Here is an 18287-nt window from a genome sequence, read left to right as displayed (position 1 = left end):
TCCGCCAATTATCATGAAAAAAATATTCCTGGAAATGAATTTCAACTTTTACTTAATTTGGAAAAAAGTTTTTATAGTTTTATAAATAATATAATAATGAGGTATAACTTCATTTCTGTATAATCAATGGCCCACGAATTATTTTCGAAGTTTAAGTCAGGTATTACGTTAATTCAAATTTGACAATTTCAATATGTTATAAAAGAGACATCATGGAATGGATCTATTCATACTTTATCCCCTTAAAGTTTGTATTTTTTTAATGTTGTATATGTGACGCTCAAACGAAAGGTGTACATATCACGTAAAAATTATTTTTAATATCGACCAATTTGCTAGACTTACGAGATAATAAATTAGAGCATTGCAGTGGGGTAACGTTTGCGTTTGAATATCGGACGCGTCGATACAGTGGGGAACCGTTTCCACGTATTAATAATAGTGATCTAGCGTTATATGGGCGTGAAATAAATGACATACACACAACAAATGATTAAACACAGTATTTGTTACTGATTTATGCTAGAGATATTCAGTTGCTCGAAAAGGTACACCGCACACCATTAATCGTCGAGGCTGGCTTCTGTGGACTATAGGATGCTGGTCGGTCTTTTCCAGTGGCACCTCGTCAAAACACTTCTTAATTTTATTTAAAATTTATGTGTGCCGCTGCATATTAATAAATGTTATCTGTACAATATTTATTTTTATCTGTAAAATATTGCATTTATAAATGATTAAATTAAATAAAGTATTATATTGTAAAATATCCTTAAAAACAATACCTAATCTATAAGTTCCCCTGTCGGTTATAACGACTAAAGCCTTTAATATTAAACTTCTAATTATTAAGTTAAATTGAAATGTCATTCAATAATTTACCACACTACAAACAAAAAAATTACAAGTAACTGAAGCAAAGGAATGTAGATAAAAAATGCAAATCCGTTACAAAGTTAATTTTATGACAAACAATATAATTAAAGGTTAATTTTCCGTGTTATTCGATTAAAAATAATTTTTAAAAGGTTTGCACGCCTATGGAATAGCACCATAGTTGAGTGAGCACACATGTGCTCCGCTGCTTCTGACATACCCGTAAAATATGATCCTCGGAAGGATAACAAATGCATTATTACTAGTGTTAATGGTTATAATAAATAAAGTACGGACAATGGATTCTTAATCCAGTAGATTTATTAGCATCCAACTACCAAGGACGCATAAAAGGCTGATGAGATCCGAATAAATCACATTTACAGCTGTGTTTTTATTCGTGTTATTTATTTTACACCTGCGCCCATTACATTAGAGTCAATTAACTTCATTGTTATGGAGTTGTCAAATGTAATGTATGCGGTTTTACTAATTAGTATAACTTTATTAATTTAAATTTAACAGTTCCGATGCAGATGTCAACTTCTGTATCTTGTATTTTCGTATTATCGAACACAAGATCAATACTAGCCTTTTGTTTGTTAAATTGGTTCAAAATAAATTACCGAAGAACAAAGATGTGAAGGTGAAGAAGTCCAACGTAATGCGACAATTTATCAAAACGTGCGTCACATAGAAGACTCGTAAAATTCCAAAGCTTAAAGTGTGCGATAGAAAAATGTTATGCGGAATAAATTTTATCGTGCGATATTTTAATTTTACGTCCGAAACTCTCCCCCAAAATAATGCAGTCTATATTCAGGTCCCATTTAAAGAAGACCACAGTCTAATAAATATTAAGCCGAAATATATCTTTATTGTTCTTTTACGTTTTTTTACGTTCCGAGGCCCACTTCCGAAATTTAAGTTACGTATTATATGGTCGATGAGTTATGGTTATAGTTAGTGAAACGGGAAAGGAGGAATGTTCGGAGGGTCTTCGAATTATTGTTTTCCAATGTTTATGACACTGTTTCGATTTCATAACTCGACGGAACATGGGAGATTTGAGTGCACGTTTTTAATTTATCTGCCTCTATATCAATTTCTACGGCCCTTTAGTTGACAGACCCCACATTTCCACAAATCATTAGAGATGAAAATGAAAAAAATGTATCATTTCAGATGATTCTAATCCTAAGATATGTAGCATACAACGAATGCTGATCCACTGAATTTATTGCATGTATCGGATTGTTTGTTTCGTTACGTGCCGTATGACACATGGGATTTTTTTAGAATATATTGCCAAATAAATTACGGATTAGGTTTCTTTTTTAATGACGCATGACTTAGCAGATGCAACAATTATAAACCCATAGTATAATATTACGTTATTCAAGCATATCGCCAGTAGATTAAGCCAAAGGAAACGTTTATTGACATAAAAAATTAATGGACAATGGGTATGAATTTTTGTTATTGCATAAATTGTTAGAATGTTATCTAAAAACATGTTTAAATTGTTATAAATTCCCTAAAAATGTTGAAAATCGGGGTATTTAAAATTTAAATGGTGTTCTTCGTTTCTTTTATAGATCATTGTTCTCTGTCTGAAAGTCCGAGTTGCGCAGACACTGGAAATTGGATAAACGTAATATAATACCTGTCTTAAAAATCGAAAACCGTAAATGTGGTAAGTAAGTGAGATGTGGTACGCCAAAAAAAGTGTCTTACATTCTAAAAAAAATATATTATACAATATCACTCCAACAACCAGTGTCCAGAAATGGATTAAAAAAAATTAAATTTAAATAAAGACAGTAGGATATGTTAAGCAAATTAGTATTTCTTAATAAATATAAAGTAAGGTAATTACACTAGTTTGAGCTCATATAAAAGTTTTCTGGAATTAATTATTTACGTTATGAAAATGAAAGATGTAGGTATTTTTTGTATTTTCATTTTATAATAAAAAAATAAAAGCATTTTTGTAAAGTACATATGTAATGGGTCCAGTTATACAGTACTAAATTATTTAAGTAAAAGTAAAGTAAAATTTGAAATTTATGTCCTAAGAAATATAATGTTTCTATAATAAAAATACAACCTGGTTTAAACAGAATAAAAAACAAAAGTGAACGTAACAGATAAAACATGTATAAAGAAGAATAAGAGTAATCTCAGATTATTTAAAAAACATTTCTGCAAATTATCAAGATAAATATTAACCTTAATTTACTTACTTGAAATTCTTAATAGTCATATTATCATATACAAAACAAAATAGATGAAACATGACAAAAAGCAAGTTTTTTTTGTGAAACCTAAGTTTCTTTATATATATATACAGGGTGTTTCATAACTTATCCGAAATTTCTTAACCAGATATGCACTTCTAAATAATCATTTTTTTTTTAAATCTAATAAAAGTCCAACAGAAAACGAAATCAAAAATGTTAAAGTTTGTAACAAACCTTACTTTACAAAAGCTGTTCAAAGTTTTCTCCACTGATCTACAAGCAAACTTGGGAACGTCTTATCCAATTTCGTCGCAGTAGTTCCAGGTACGGTACACTTCGGTTGAAACAACAAAAAAACAGATAAAAATTGTTTGGGTTACTATAATTGAAAATATTAAGAGTAAACACTGCATAGAAAAGTACAAAAATAAAATTTGTTATAAACTTATAACATTTTTTATCTCGTTTTCTGTTGGATTTAGAACTTTTTTTAAGAAATCGATTTATTATTTAGAAATGCATATCTCCATAAAATTGATTTATTCAATTTTTTTTAGAAAAATATTAACTTATTACAAAATAATAGTTGATTAAAAAGTGTCAGAAGCCCTAATGGGTAGGACCACTTCTTTAATTAAAACACTCATTGACAAGACGTGGTATCGATCTAATGAAATTATCGACATTTTCTTGTAGTATCTCATCCCAGGTGAACTGAATCTGACGTCTTAGTTCATTAAGAGTCAATGGAAAGCGCTGTAAATTCGTCGCGTCGCCCCATCATATCCCACACTTGTTCGATTGGGGAAAGGTCTGGAGATATGTGTGACCAAGGCCAAGTAAATTCACTTGGGAGATTTATTGTATTCCTGGGAATATATGAATGGGCATTATCTTGCTGAAAAATTAATTCGAGATCTCTTCTTATGTAGGAAAGAAGATGAGGCTACAAAACGTCATCCACATATCGCTGGAAGGCTCTAATGAAAACTAAATCATTAAACCCATAGTTTTGTGAACAAGCATCTACACAGCAAAACGAGGATCATGTCTCCGTTTTACTAACGCATGACCATTATGCATGCCCAAGCTGTGATTCCATTCTTCATTCCACTATCGACGTTCCATACACCAGTCACTACGTTGACGCCTATGGTTTGATATTAGAGATAAGGCCAGAAAAGGGCGATAATTCCGTAGGTCAAAAGAGGTATACAGTTAGAATACCAATTGGCCTACCTTTATCGACAAAAAATTCATCAGCAATTATCTGCGTTGAATTCATCCTATCCCTTGGAGTCAATAATCTAAGACGACTGTCTAGTGACACTGTGGTGGCTTTGGGTCTTCCGGAATCTCTTCTGCCATCTTCACTGCCTTCATGACTGCCAACATCACACCACAATACTCATACATTTCTATTCAAACAGGGCGCTATTTCTCAAAACGGAATTACTGCTTCATGCAGGCCCATTATTCTACCTTGCTTTATTGCTTAATTGGCCAATATTACTTCTTCCTCGTACCCTAGGTATGTTAAACGTTTAGTATAAATTACTGAATAAAACAAATTGTGGCAAAAACTAAGTACACGCTTGTTTGCGATACCTTAAAGAAATGAAGAAAAAGGAACAAAAAACTGTCGATACGTTTTCCGATAGACAAATTTTAATCATTTCTTATGTCAATACTCGTATACCAATTTTTATAAAAATATCTTCGTTCTGGATACTTAGTGAAAAAATTACATATTTCGAAATAAAAAGACCCAAAGTAGGTAATTTAATTAGATTTCAAAATCATTTATTTACTAGCAATATTGAGATGGTGAAAGTATAGCCGACTAGCGATAATAATTAGTTGCATTATACATAATCTAAACCAATTAATTACACACACATTTTAAAACCAATGTTATACAGAAATTCGACACGATCATATATAAAATTAGTCACAGTGCGGCCGAAAAAAATAAAACACAATTTAGCAGGGTGAATTGTCAAATGCAGCTGGGAGTAATCGAGGTTGATGGACCGGTTATACAAAAGCTCCGAACCAGTAAAGAGTAAATTAACATTAACAAAGAAAATTGTTTTGCTTCCTATGCTCGCCCTGTCATTTATCTAACCTCAACAATACCTGTCTCGGATTTGACACATCTATCAAAGCATAAAGAATCGGGGATCGACGAGAGAACACGTCCTACGTTGGAAAAAAACTTCTGAAGGCACGGCCGACGTAATACAAGACAATGATTTTCATTAGAGATAAAATATACTTCCACAGTTTACTAGATCGTATTACCAGCCGCTGTGTATCCAACGTAAAATCAATCACCTTGATGTTATTCTTTTCAAAAGGATATCATTTATTATTGGTCGTCTTTTGTATTGTAATAATGACGTGAAAACAACCGTGAGATGTTCTGAGAAAGCGTCTTTAAAATAATGTGGCCGTCATTAGGCGATTCCTTTGAAGATTGTTATTAACTCTATAACCACTATTCTCTAATTATTCTGTGTAATTTTAAAATTGCATCTTTTTTGTTTGTATTACTGTTTCTTATATTGGTTTAAATATTAATATAATTAATTTTTTCTTTATTTATTCCAGACAGAGTATGATTTAGAAGTCTCCTTAAGGTATTCCATTGCCTTAACTGATGTTTTTCTTAAAAACTATTCCTTGAGGTTACTTGTTTCAAAGTAAAGAAGTTTATATTTTATTAATGATACGATTTAATAAAATAAAAAAATACTTTTTATGTAATAAAATTGTCTTTTTTATACATTTATACATATAGTTTATGTACTGCTGTATCTAATATAAATAATCTAATCATAATATAATGTATTGTTTCTTGTGTTGGTTTAAATATTATCGTCTACCATTAATTTTTATTTATATATTCAAGACAAGATGTGTGATTGAGATGTGTTAGTTTGCTACGACCCTAATATTCCTCTTAAAAAACTTTCCCTTGAAGTTAATTGCTTTATATTAAGCTAGTTTATTTTTTTTTAGCAAATTTTATTAATGATACGGTCTAATAAAATAATAATAATCTTATTTAATAAATGTTGATTTTAATTTAAATAATTACAAGGTATTTTTTTGTTACCTCAATTTTTTGTTTTACCATCTAATGTATTGTTTCTTGTGTTGGTGTAAATGTTATTGTTTCTATTATTTTTTGTTTATTTATTTCAGGCAAAATATATGTCTGATTCAGATGCATGTTTAATGTTTCCATTGCATTAGTTTATGGTATTCGCCTTTAAATTATCCCAGTTTACTTTTTATTTTATGAATTTTGTTGAGGGACGATATAATAGAATAAAAAAATGTTATTTAATAAATATTTAATTTCAAGTGGTATTTTATGCTTGACTGTGTTATATACTAGTTTACTGTTTTTTATAATGGTTAAAATTATTATCTCCATTAATTTCTGTTTATTTATTCCAGGCAAGGTGAAACCAGAAATATTTTTGAATTATTCAACTGCATTAACAATTTTAGCTTATGATTTATAGTACTCTTCTTAAAAAAACTCTTCAATACGTTAATTGTGTAAGTAAAATCAATTTATTTTTAATGTCATCAAAAATTATTAATTATACGTTCCAAAAAAATAAAAATTTATCATTTAATTATGATAAATGTTTGATGTTGATCTTACATTAATATCTTATGAATTAAAAACTTAAAGTTTATCTTTGAAGCGGATCAAATCCGAATTAATTTTAAATGAATCGTGAAACATTCGAAGTCGAGACGAAATTAAAATATGTAAATTTGTATTGGAAAAACAATTGGTTGGGTCGATGAAACATTGTTTCCTCTTGTCAACAGCACTTTATTTATCTTTGGTAATTGGCTGACACTAATGCACGGAACTATAAACGTTACCATTACTTAGGATAAAACATGACGCATAAACATCAATTATAAGAGATAAACCGAAGTGATATAATAAGCAATCAATTTCATGCAAATAAGAATCATTAATATATGTCAATTATATTAAAATACATTAATAGTTTACATTATGCATGCAAAATATGCGTCATATACATAATTTAAAACGATAAATTAAATAAAAACCGTAAGTATAAAGATTAATAAATAATTAATGATTGTCTCTGAATAATCATGAAAGCTGTTTTCACTCATTAATAATTACTAATGTATTTTATATTAATAAATTATATTTTAATAATAAAACAATATTCTATTTCGTAGTTATATGAATGTCGAATTAATTAGTTTTCTGTATTGGCAGCCATTTAACAAGATTAAGGATACCAGCTACTTTATATGTCACTTTGTATTAATTTATTTAACACAACGATTCGATATTTATCATATTAATTTATCATTTTCGAATCGCCAATAAATCTTTAAGTGACTGACCTAAAATAACTTACTAATAGTAGTAGTGTCCTTTGTTTATTCATTTATTTAAAACACGTTTTATGTATTCATTGTCAGTATTTTTTTCTGTAATTTGACTTGATTTGAACATTTACATTAAAAAAGAATAAACAGAGACAACATACCGTTTCCTAAACCAAATTAAAACAATTTGTAACCAACACTGTCAGTTGTAAGCTGCTTGAAATTTGTTAGGTAAACATCATTTCTGAGACAAAGACACAGAAACGTTCTTATACGGTCATGTGTGTGTGTTTCGTGTTTGCAGCTCCTGGGTGGATTCAGCAATAGCGACAGGGTGGTCACTTTATTGCACATCTGAGCTTTGAATGGACCATCGCGAAGGTTTCAACTTTCTATTGCTTGCAGGATGCCGGTGGTCAGATGGTCCTGCGGGATGCATCCGCGGAGATTCTTGTCACTTTTCTTAAAACCTTTTTCCTGGCGAATTATATAGATTTATCGCACCGGGGTCTTTCTTAAATTATGTTTTTGATTGGAACATTGATCAAGAGTGGATTGAATTCAATCTCATCACTTCATTTTTTATTTATTTGTAAATCGTTGCAACAAATTTCTGTTCAATTTTTCCTTGAAATATTGGAACTCTTAAAACCATCGTGTACATGTACATTATCACATTTAAATGTAGTTTAAATTATCGTATATTTATCTGTTTGAAATACACAACAAATTACTGAAATAATTAAGATTCCAAACTCCTAAGTATGTTAACGTGAATGCTTATTTACATGTAAATCCAAATTTATATGGTGGTATTTCTCAACAAACTTTCAAATTTATTTATGACGTGCGTATTCAACCAAACATTATTTCACTGGTTTTACAATTTTTTTAAAATGCCAACGCAACAGTTAAACAAATGTTTAAAAGTTTAAAAAAATGTTTAATTGAATTTTGTCAGGTCAGATTATTTAATTGATGGACACTAAAATTTTTAAAATTTAATTTTTGATTTTTTTTAATTTATATTATGTGTTTTAATTAAATATATTAAATGAAAGTTTAAAAGATAAAATAATTAGCATATTATCTTTTGTAAAGAGGAGCCGAAAACTGATCGATTTCCACAATTATGTTTGAAGGTTGCCGCGCCAGATTTTAAAATAATTTATCCATCATTATTCGGAACATGCGTTTATTCGATCTTTTATTTCTAAATACCAATTTATCCTTAATTAAGATAAGAATTAAATGCCACCATCGACAACTAGTTTAACAAGTATATCTCATTCATTTTAATTAATGGTGACAACCATATTTGTTTTAATAATTACCGAGATTTATACTAGTTAGACCACTTAATAATTCTTATAAATGTGACACTTATGTCACTGTACATACTTAATTAAAGAGCTCACAATGGCATTATACTAAACGAGGCTTAATTGCATTAAATATACGGACTTCTCAGGATTTTTTAAATTGCTCAACACATTTGTAATATCATTTAGTAGGTTCCACAAATTATTCCATATGCCTTCTGGTCGCAATTAGGATAATACTCAAGACGAACGTGAATACGTTCTCACAATTAATTTTGTAAATTAACACGGCACAAAAGGTAGTCGCTCAATTTCCTAGATCTTTTATAAACACAACAATATAATGCCACCCAAGTTACCGCCTTGAATTATTAGGGGGTGCCCAATTTCAAGGCGATTAGAAGTGATTTAGGCAGAAAAGGGAATTGCTGGAAAAAATGTGTGTTTACGTAACTGGCGATAATGTTGCCGCACTTATTACAAAGGTTTCGGCTTCAATACATATTATTATCGGCTATTCAGTGTTTAGGATGGGCATTGTGAGTCTGGCGCCACCAGATCCTGCAATAATTCATGAATCGGATGACCGACAGTTTTTTAAAGAAAGGAACTGGCGGTTCTGTAATAATATGTTTACTTTGTTCATTAATTGGAAAGGAAAGGCCGGATTTACCACGATTGCACCTTTGTTAATTTGGTGAAATTATATTGATTTTCTCTGGCGGCTTTGTATAATTTTAAGACCTTTTTTCTTTTGTAATTGCTTGCCCAATACACTACTTTGCAAGTATTTTTTCCATTTCATTTGTGATACTTACAATATTGAGGTGAAATACTACAGGAATTAGCATAAGTAAAGGTGGAAAAACGTGGTAGACAAAAAGGTTTTTTTTATAGGCGTATGCGTTCGTTAAATATTATCACCATAGTTTACGATAAACCGGTTTAAGTAGAGCACAACAATAAAAAGTAAATTATGTTTCAAGCCAGGCAATAATTTAGTACCCCCATAGTACTATATCAAGGACAATTATTTAGTTATTCTTTTTATGATAAATGTCATGTAGGTTCCGCCTTTTATGCGCCCCTTAACAACCCATTCTGCCGCGCTACTGCCAATATGCTGTATATCAAAATGACTGTATAAAATAAACGTTCTCTTTATGCTGAATCGTTTTCTGCAATTTATGGCTTCAATATATTTATATGGAAGGCAATTTTGTGAGGAGAAGCTTTTCCCTCTAATACGTTGCTGGCAGCAATAGTTTGCGCCGATAATAGAAACATATTACCCTCTCACCGACTTCAACGACTCGTTGCCATTACGGTAAGGCTGGTTTATGGTGTTAATGCGGTCTATTACCCTCGCGGTGAATTACGCGGGCCTAAAACAGACGTACATTCTATTTATCTACATCCGCTACGCATCACACAATTTACAACCCTTTTCACGCTCCATCTTTATCCTCGCTCACTATCATTCCACCATAATGCATTGTCTTACTTGTCTTACGTCTTACTATAAACTACACGTTTAACTGTCTGCCACTTATTTTAACTTGCTATTTTGTGTCTACCCAACAAATTATATTTAATTGGTCTATATAAACCGTGATTATAATTAAACTTATTTCGGATTTTGTAGAACTGAGGAAAAATATATAAAATTTAAAATAACATAATTGTCTTTAAATTCATTTGTATTAAACAAAAAACACTTAAAAACTTTTTTCAACTTTTTCAAATTACTTTGACTGAAAAGTAACCACCTTGACCACGAAAATGCGCTGCTATTGCGCAAAGATTATGATGCCTTATAGCCCATTCATATTTAGGAAGATATGTCAAATTTTAATGTGATACAGCCCTTAGTTTTGTTTTGACAGCTGTTTTTGGATTACGTGTTCTCTCATAAAACATTATTTTTTGAGAGGCAAAACGGCAACGGAAACAAAAGAAAAGTTGGATAAATATTATTTGGCTAATGCTCCTTCAGATTACACTGTGAAATATTGGTTTCGAGAATTTTATGGTGACAGAAAGCTCCACTGCAGATGAAGTTCGTAGCAGCAGGCCCTCCGATGGGATTGTCAAGGCATACTTCTCGTGGACTACCTCGAAAGAGGAAAAACCATCAACATCGAGTAATACAGCACATTATTGGAGCGACTGATGTCCAAAATCGCTGCAAAACGGCGTCATATGAGGCGAAAAAAAATTTTGTTTTTGCAAGGCAATGCGCCGGCACACAAGAGCATCGATTTAGGGCTCCAATTGCTTCTCCATCCACCTTATTCATCAGCTCCATTGGACTATTATCTCTTCCCGAACCTCCAAAGATGGCTCATCAATAAAAAATTCAGCTCGCGGAGAAGTATTTTGTAGACCTTCTAGAAAGATTAATTTTTTAATTTTCGAACAGTATCAAAAAGTTGAAAAACCACTGGAATAAGTGTATCGATCTGAAAGGACGCAGTTGAAGCCTACTTATATTGAATAATAAAATCAAATTCTATCAAAAAAATTTTTCTATTCTAGCCTACGAACTTTTATGCCCAACTATTAGTACTGTTGCTAAAGCTGGAAAATCAGCTGCCATTGTCCAGATTGATCAGAATTATGACAATCAACCCATTTTTAGTCGTATGTGAAAATACGAATACGAATATACGAATAAAAGACCTATTTGCATTAAGTGCAAGGAGATAATTGTTAATTATAAAAAACAAACTTCATTATTCTTATAAATTAATGTGAAATCAATTTGTTCAATGTTTTTATGAAATTTACAACAAGAAGCTCTTTTCTAATAATTGATTCATAGCAGTTTAATGTTTCTTGCACGAGAATTGTGCATGAGATTGATTAATATCTTCATTGGTACAAATTTCAGGACAGCAATATCGGGTCATTTCATCACTTGCAGCATCTTCAGCACACGCATTGCAAATGTCACGTACAGGTTTGTGTTGTTTTAAGATTATATTTTAATTCTTTAGAAAATTTTTACACGAATTATAGCACTTGAATACATCATTTTTAACTCAAAAATGTTTTAAGTATGTAGAAAAAAATAAAAATCATAGTTAGAAATAAAATAAAATAAGCTTCAAATAATATTTACAGTTTGACACAAAAATGTTAAAATATAATATTCTAACTTATTCAAATAAATTATACCTAATATTTTTATATTTCAACTAATTAAAAAAATTGAGGTTCTGGGAAATAAAATGACACTTTTATTTCTTAACTCACACTATTACAATAAAAAAAAATTAATTGTAAAATTTTCACCGTCATTTAATTAATTTTGAGTCAAGTAGTTCAGGGACATAAAGCTACACGTTCCTTCTTGTACACCATCATTAGGTCAGAAGGAGAAACATTAGCCTTGTCCTAACAGTAAACGCAAAAGAAATATAACACCGACATAGAAACTGATTAGTATCACAAAGCACAAAAGACCGAGCAGAAAATTACACAACTCCACGAACCATCCGTCAATTGTGTTCAATAGACATTGACATAATAATAGTGGAGTCACGTTGGTGTTATTATTTCTTTTTGGTTATGGTTGTTGAAAATATGATACACAAACGGGCCGACGTTCAGGCCACAAAGGCCCGTCGTTCGAAACGGCGCCCATGACAAAAGGCCTTGTCTAATGGTCTTCAGCCTCCTACCGTGACTGCTTTCATAAACAGAAACCGTTCCGTGAGCTGACGAAAATCGTATACAATTAAAACAGGTGGTGTCCAAAGAACTAAGACCAATTAATAGAACACCACAATTTTTTCTTGTTACAGTTTGTCACTATTAATATTATTTTTTTTGTTTGAACTGCAATGAAATATTCATTAAATAAATTTGAAATTCAAACATATTTTAAACTCTTGCGAAATAAAGTTTAGTTTAAGTTTGATACATTCATTGTTCAGGTATTTAAGTATTTAAATAATAAAAAACAATTTAAGTAAAAATGTAATAAATAATGGAACTGATAAAGGAGGTTGACAAACTATTTAAAATAAGTAAGCATTCGCACGTGCGCCCTTGAATATATTCGTTAAATTATAACGTAACTAATTGTAAGTACACATGTATTATTAATATTTTTACTGTTTATTACAACATAGAATATTTTTGCATTTGATTTAGTCAGTAAAAGAAGTAATGACACCAGTAATATATTCATTGATACATTTTGGTAGTCATAAAAATATTTTTTGTCGTCACAAATACGATTGTAAAGGTTTGGTTGCACTGTGTGTGTCCCCCGTCGGTGGTGTATTTTAAAATTTGTCCCTCCGTAATATTAAATTCGTTATCATAAAATACGACCATAAATAAAAAAAATATCTACCGGGTTTCATTTCGTCGTGTGTGGTTGGGAAATTTGTTGGCAGCATAAATATTCCTTTCCTGAAATATGGATTTTTATTGTCGCTAGTATGAAGTCATAAATTTAATAAAAGGCGGCATTTGGGAAGTATCAAACGGCCGGAATTATTTATTACCGCATGACACATAAACGAAACACTTATTGGCATTTACAAATGAGTTAAACACCATTATACCTCCTGTTATTTATTAGATTTATTGGAGGCTGTTATGACGCCGCTCGCCTGTCGGCGCCTTTTAAGAGGTATTTGGACAAAGCCAAAACTGACTGATTTTATACTGCCCAGACCCTCAAATTAAACCAATAAACCCATGCCGAGTTTGACAGTTATTTATTTTTTTCGTACGTGCTGCATCCACATCCGTTTAAATTTAATTTATCTACGAAGTGCTTTATGACGATCTTCCTCAAAGCTCTACTAATGAAAAGGAACACAGGTTCCGAATCTTGTCTGGAAAACTTGCATGTAGGCGCCAAAAGGTTTTTAAAGGTAAAGTGAAACTGGTAATATACTATTTCCTGTTAATAAATGCAATTATAAAGTAGAACACATAATGTCAAGTTTTATATGTGACATTAAATGGAGTTACTTAGTTTGAACAGCTGCTAATACTCCATACTGATGTCTTATTAAAAGCAATATGCAATTATTAAGTTTTTCTTGTAAAATACACTTCATACAATCTCCATTTCATCCGCATCAAGTAATTATACCGATTAAAAAGCAACTTTGTGCATATCATGTCAAATGGAAGCCAGCGATGACAGAGCTTTATAAGAGCAACAACTCATCCGACTCGATTAGATTGTATAGGCGATTAGCCAGGGAAAAGACACATTCCTGCTACTCATATTTAATTAACTGTCAGGCGCTTAGAATATACATAATTTATCTTTTGGAAGCATTGGCAGTGTTCACCAAAAAGACAGTTTCATCTTTAATTTATGTTTCAGGAGCGTGTTTAAAATAATCTCCCTGTTTTAGTTAGTTTTTTCAATGTGAATAGGAAAATATCCCAACGCAAAACCTTTAACAAATAAGTCATATATAAATTCTAGAAAAATTATGTAGAGAAACACCACGTTTACGTTTGGCAAATAGTCATGTGAAATAGCTGTAATACGATAACATACTTAGAATTTATAAAAACCGTGCCCCATAAATCAGATAAAAAGTTTTTACGAAACGAGCATTCAGGTAGCAATAAATATAAATAATTATCACTTATTTTACGATTGGAGACATTTTTAACGGCTTTCTGCTGTGTAATTACTTATTTCTTCTGACAAGTTCATGCTTGATAAAATTAATTTATGACCATTGACATTTAACTCGACCCCGTTATCATCAACAACCCATAACTTATGTTATTTCCGTTGTTTTGTTCAATAAAAAATAAAAAAATGATTTTGTCTAATTAGTTACGATGATTAATGATTTTTTAAGCGACTCGATAATAAAAGACTCCTCATGTGAGACGATCATTTGTGATGTGATGTGATGATTCTTTACTGACCTTTATCTGGGCTTATTTATTTACCAAATAAAATAAACTGCTTATGCTAACATTGCATTTATAAACAAACAGCTGACACATTTCGATCAATTTATTTTCTTTTTTGTTTAGTTTCTGATTACCAGAAGCCTCTTATTTTAAGTTCATGGGAAACAAATAATTCATTCTATTCAAAATACAGGCATAAAGCAAAACTGTTAAAACAGTTGTTTTGCAATAAAACCACAAAACCAATACCTGTAGGAAAGACTCTTTCTTCTATTTATCGCAGAAATTGAATGTTTCGTGGCACAAATCCTAATGATCAGAAATAATAATCTCGGATTAAATGTCGAATTTGCGCCACACAGTAGCCACAATACGTCTTTGTGGTTTGAAATGTATAGTAGATGATTAATTTTCATATAAAGCCGCTTTACAGGTACACAGAAGTTAACTAATAAGAAGATTAGGTGTGTCACATTATGGACTTACTTCGCTTTCCAAAACAACTTCAACAAAATTTTATTTCTTTCTTAAATTATCATATAAATTGCCCAGCCAAAAAATTAAAGGAGTTCTAGCTCTAAAATATGTGAAATTTAGATGTAAATTAAAGAGAATACGAACTATAAGAATTGTGGAGAGATTATCTGGATAATGTACTTTCTTGAAGCAGATATCGAATTCCAACAACAAGATAATCATTAGTATCGATGCAACATTAAGACTGAGTAAACCCTTTTAATCTATATTGTGAAAAGTCACTGTGTAAGAGAATTATCGGTTACAAGTTGATACCTTTGCGGTTTCCTGTAGTTCAAAAATCTTCTTTAAAGCAGCAAGACAAATCCTACCTAATAAATGACATTAAATCTTAAATCGCAGTAAAGGTGGCTACCTCCTGGCTCATGCAACAATGACGTGAGTAGCTTGACAATGGCTGATAATATTATGAAACCACTTTTGAATAAAGCGGAACGACACAATGAAAACAACGGAATCATGTTTTGATTTTAAGTAGATTTAATCAAGAAGAGTGGAGAAGAAATGAGTGTGTAAGCTTAAACAGCCTGCCTACCTACTGTAAATTCAAATCCGGATTTAAGTTTCTAAGCTACGTCAGATTAAAACAGATACGACAATCGATACATCTGACAAGAGTACACTCGAAAACAAAAGTAATATGTAAATGAAATTAATTTATTGTTATCATCACAACTCTTCGGTAGCACTGTGATGAGGATGATCATTGTTGTAAAAATGGGACTAATTTTGGTACTACCGTATATGAATAAACTTGAAGCTGCGTTCCCATAATTCAATTTGTAATTAACTTTCTGAATTGGAGAAATTAAAACGGGGAATGAAGAATGATCCTTTGTCAGCGGCATAATAGAAAAGTGTTAGTCATTTAGGTACAATATATTGCGCCTTTGTGCAGGACCACGCCGTATTGTAAAAGTGCTGTCTAATCCTACTTGGGAATAATTACCTAGATATCTTTTCAAGAACGACCGTTCTGTTTGGCACGGATCAACCCGCATCAGTCCTATCAAAACAAGCGGCTCTCGGCAAACACGACCTAATAAAAAATCCAATTATTTTTATCGCGGAATTGCCTAAAATCTAATATGGAGACATGTGCAAGCATAATGTCGTTAACTAATCCGTTTAATTTACATACGATATGCGAGAGTGGCAACAAGTTTTTTCTATGTGTTGTAATTAGTTGTTTTTTGGGTTATTTGTGTCCAACGAAATTGATAGTGATCTTGAAATCTCAACTAAACCGTTTGGCAACGTAAAAAGCGCTGGTGAATCATAAGAATTCCTAAAAATTGTGACATAACAAGTGATTACCGTATAATTAATTGATTTGTCAACTATAAATAATATTTGTTTGTTTGCAGATATGTGTCTTTTTTCCGTTTTAAACGCGGTAGGCGTTTGGAAGCTATTAATCTTGGGATGTGTGGGTCGTTGAATAAGTTGAAAGTAAATGAAGGCTTGTTACCAACGACACTTTATTTGCACTTAATTAAATATATTTATTTTTGTTTGATTGTGAAAATTTATTTCTACACAAAATGATCAATTATATTAATGTTATGCAGGAAAATTACATTTCTATCAGATAATTAATTATAAATGGATTTATTCATAATTATTAATAATAATTTAATATACATATAGAAAGAATTTAAAAATTGAAACAGGCAATGTTTATAACAGTTTGATTATACCAGATGCTTTTATTAGTGTTAATATTTAATTTTAGATTTAATTCTTTATAATTCTCCGAATTTCCAAATGAAAATACATTAGGCATATGTCTTTTAGTTAAGTTTATTATTTAAATTTATAAGGTTCATTTTAATTCAATTTTATAAAAGGATAATTTCTTCACAAATTTTAAATTTATTTCATATTCAATAAGATCCGATATGGTCTAGTGGCTAGGATACCTGGCTTTCACCCAGGAGGCTCGGGTTCGATTCCCGGTATCGGAAAAACTTTTTGTCTTTTATTTATAATGTAAAAAAGTTATTAGTTATATCTCCAGATCTATTTTTTACTGATATTAGATACAAAAGCTTAGACAACAATATTTTCTAAGGTTTTTCTCAAATGGTAGTTTTTCTAATATTTTCGCCTTTATGGTTGTTAAGTGACTATCTGTTACTTTATTTGTACTTTTGGTCTCTAAAGAACACAAAGTACCGATATTGACTTTGATAGAGAAACTGCCGAAAAAGCAACGATGTGAATCCATATGATCCTTATATTTATTATAAGTTTTGGTTCCACACTTTCAACTATCTTACCAGGATAAAACTAATATTTTCCCATATTCATTCAAAACAACAAGAAATATTTATTTTACACCTGGATCAAGTGTTTATAGTGAATAACTTTTTTGGAAGTTGGAGCATGTGAAAACAAGCGAAATTGACGCGACAAACGACAGACAAATATTAATTTTTCTTCACATTAACCTGCCTTTACTTACTTTTAATTATTATTATTAAACTTTTAATGTAAAGGTTAAGGCTTTCTATCTCGATAAACGTCGACCAATAAACCCGAACAATTATAAATATATTAAACTTTTACTTATTATTTACCAGCTGATTTTAGAGTTGGTGTTTTAATTTTAACTTTATTACTATATAAATAAAGGAGTATTACAACAGAAGGAGCTGTTGTAAGTTATATTCCCACTTTCATCCAAAACAGTAAAAAATACTTATCTTGCATCTGGAAGTAGAGGAAAAAAGAAAGACAAATAATAGGAAAGAATTAATTTTTCTTCACCATAATCTACTTAATTATAATTATTAAAGTTTTACTTATTTACCAGATTTTTTATTAATTTTAGAGTTGGTGCTTTTAATTTTAAACATATTAAATAATATTTTGGCTATTGTTTTTTTTAATTCTTTTATAGTACCGGCAGACTTATGAAACACTATAACATATATATTTTATATTATTTACTATTAAAGTGAAGTATAATCGAGAAGTATTAAAATTTTATGAA

At 30.7% G+C, this 18287-nt stretch overlaps 1 non-coding gene across 1 annotated transcript; it reads left to right on the top strand.

Moving 5' to 3' along the window:
• Positions 1-17184: 17184 nt before the first annotated feature.
• Trnae-uuc (transfer RNA glutamic acid (anticodon UUC)) lies at positions 17185-17256 on the top strand. Its single transcript has one exon. It is a non-coding gene; the product is annotated as a tRNA-Glu (tRNA).
• Positions 17257-18287: the final 1031 nt, after the last annotated feature.

The sequence above is a fragment of the Aethina tumida genome, chromosome 3 (genome assembly GCF_024364675.1).
Source record: "Aethina tumida isolate Nest 87 chromosome 3, icAetTumi1.1, whole genome shotgun sequence".
Taxonomy (NCBI): Eukaryota; Metazoa; Arthropoda; class Insecta; order Coleoptera; family Nitidulidae; genus Aethina; species Aethina tumida.
Note: the sequence above shows the minus strand (reverse complement) of the source record. Positions and strands in the feature narration are given on the sequence as shown.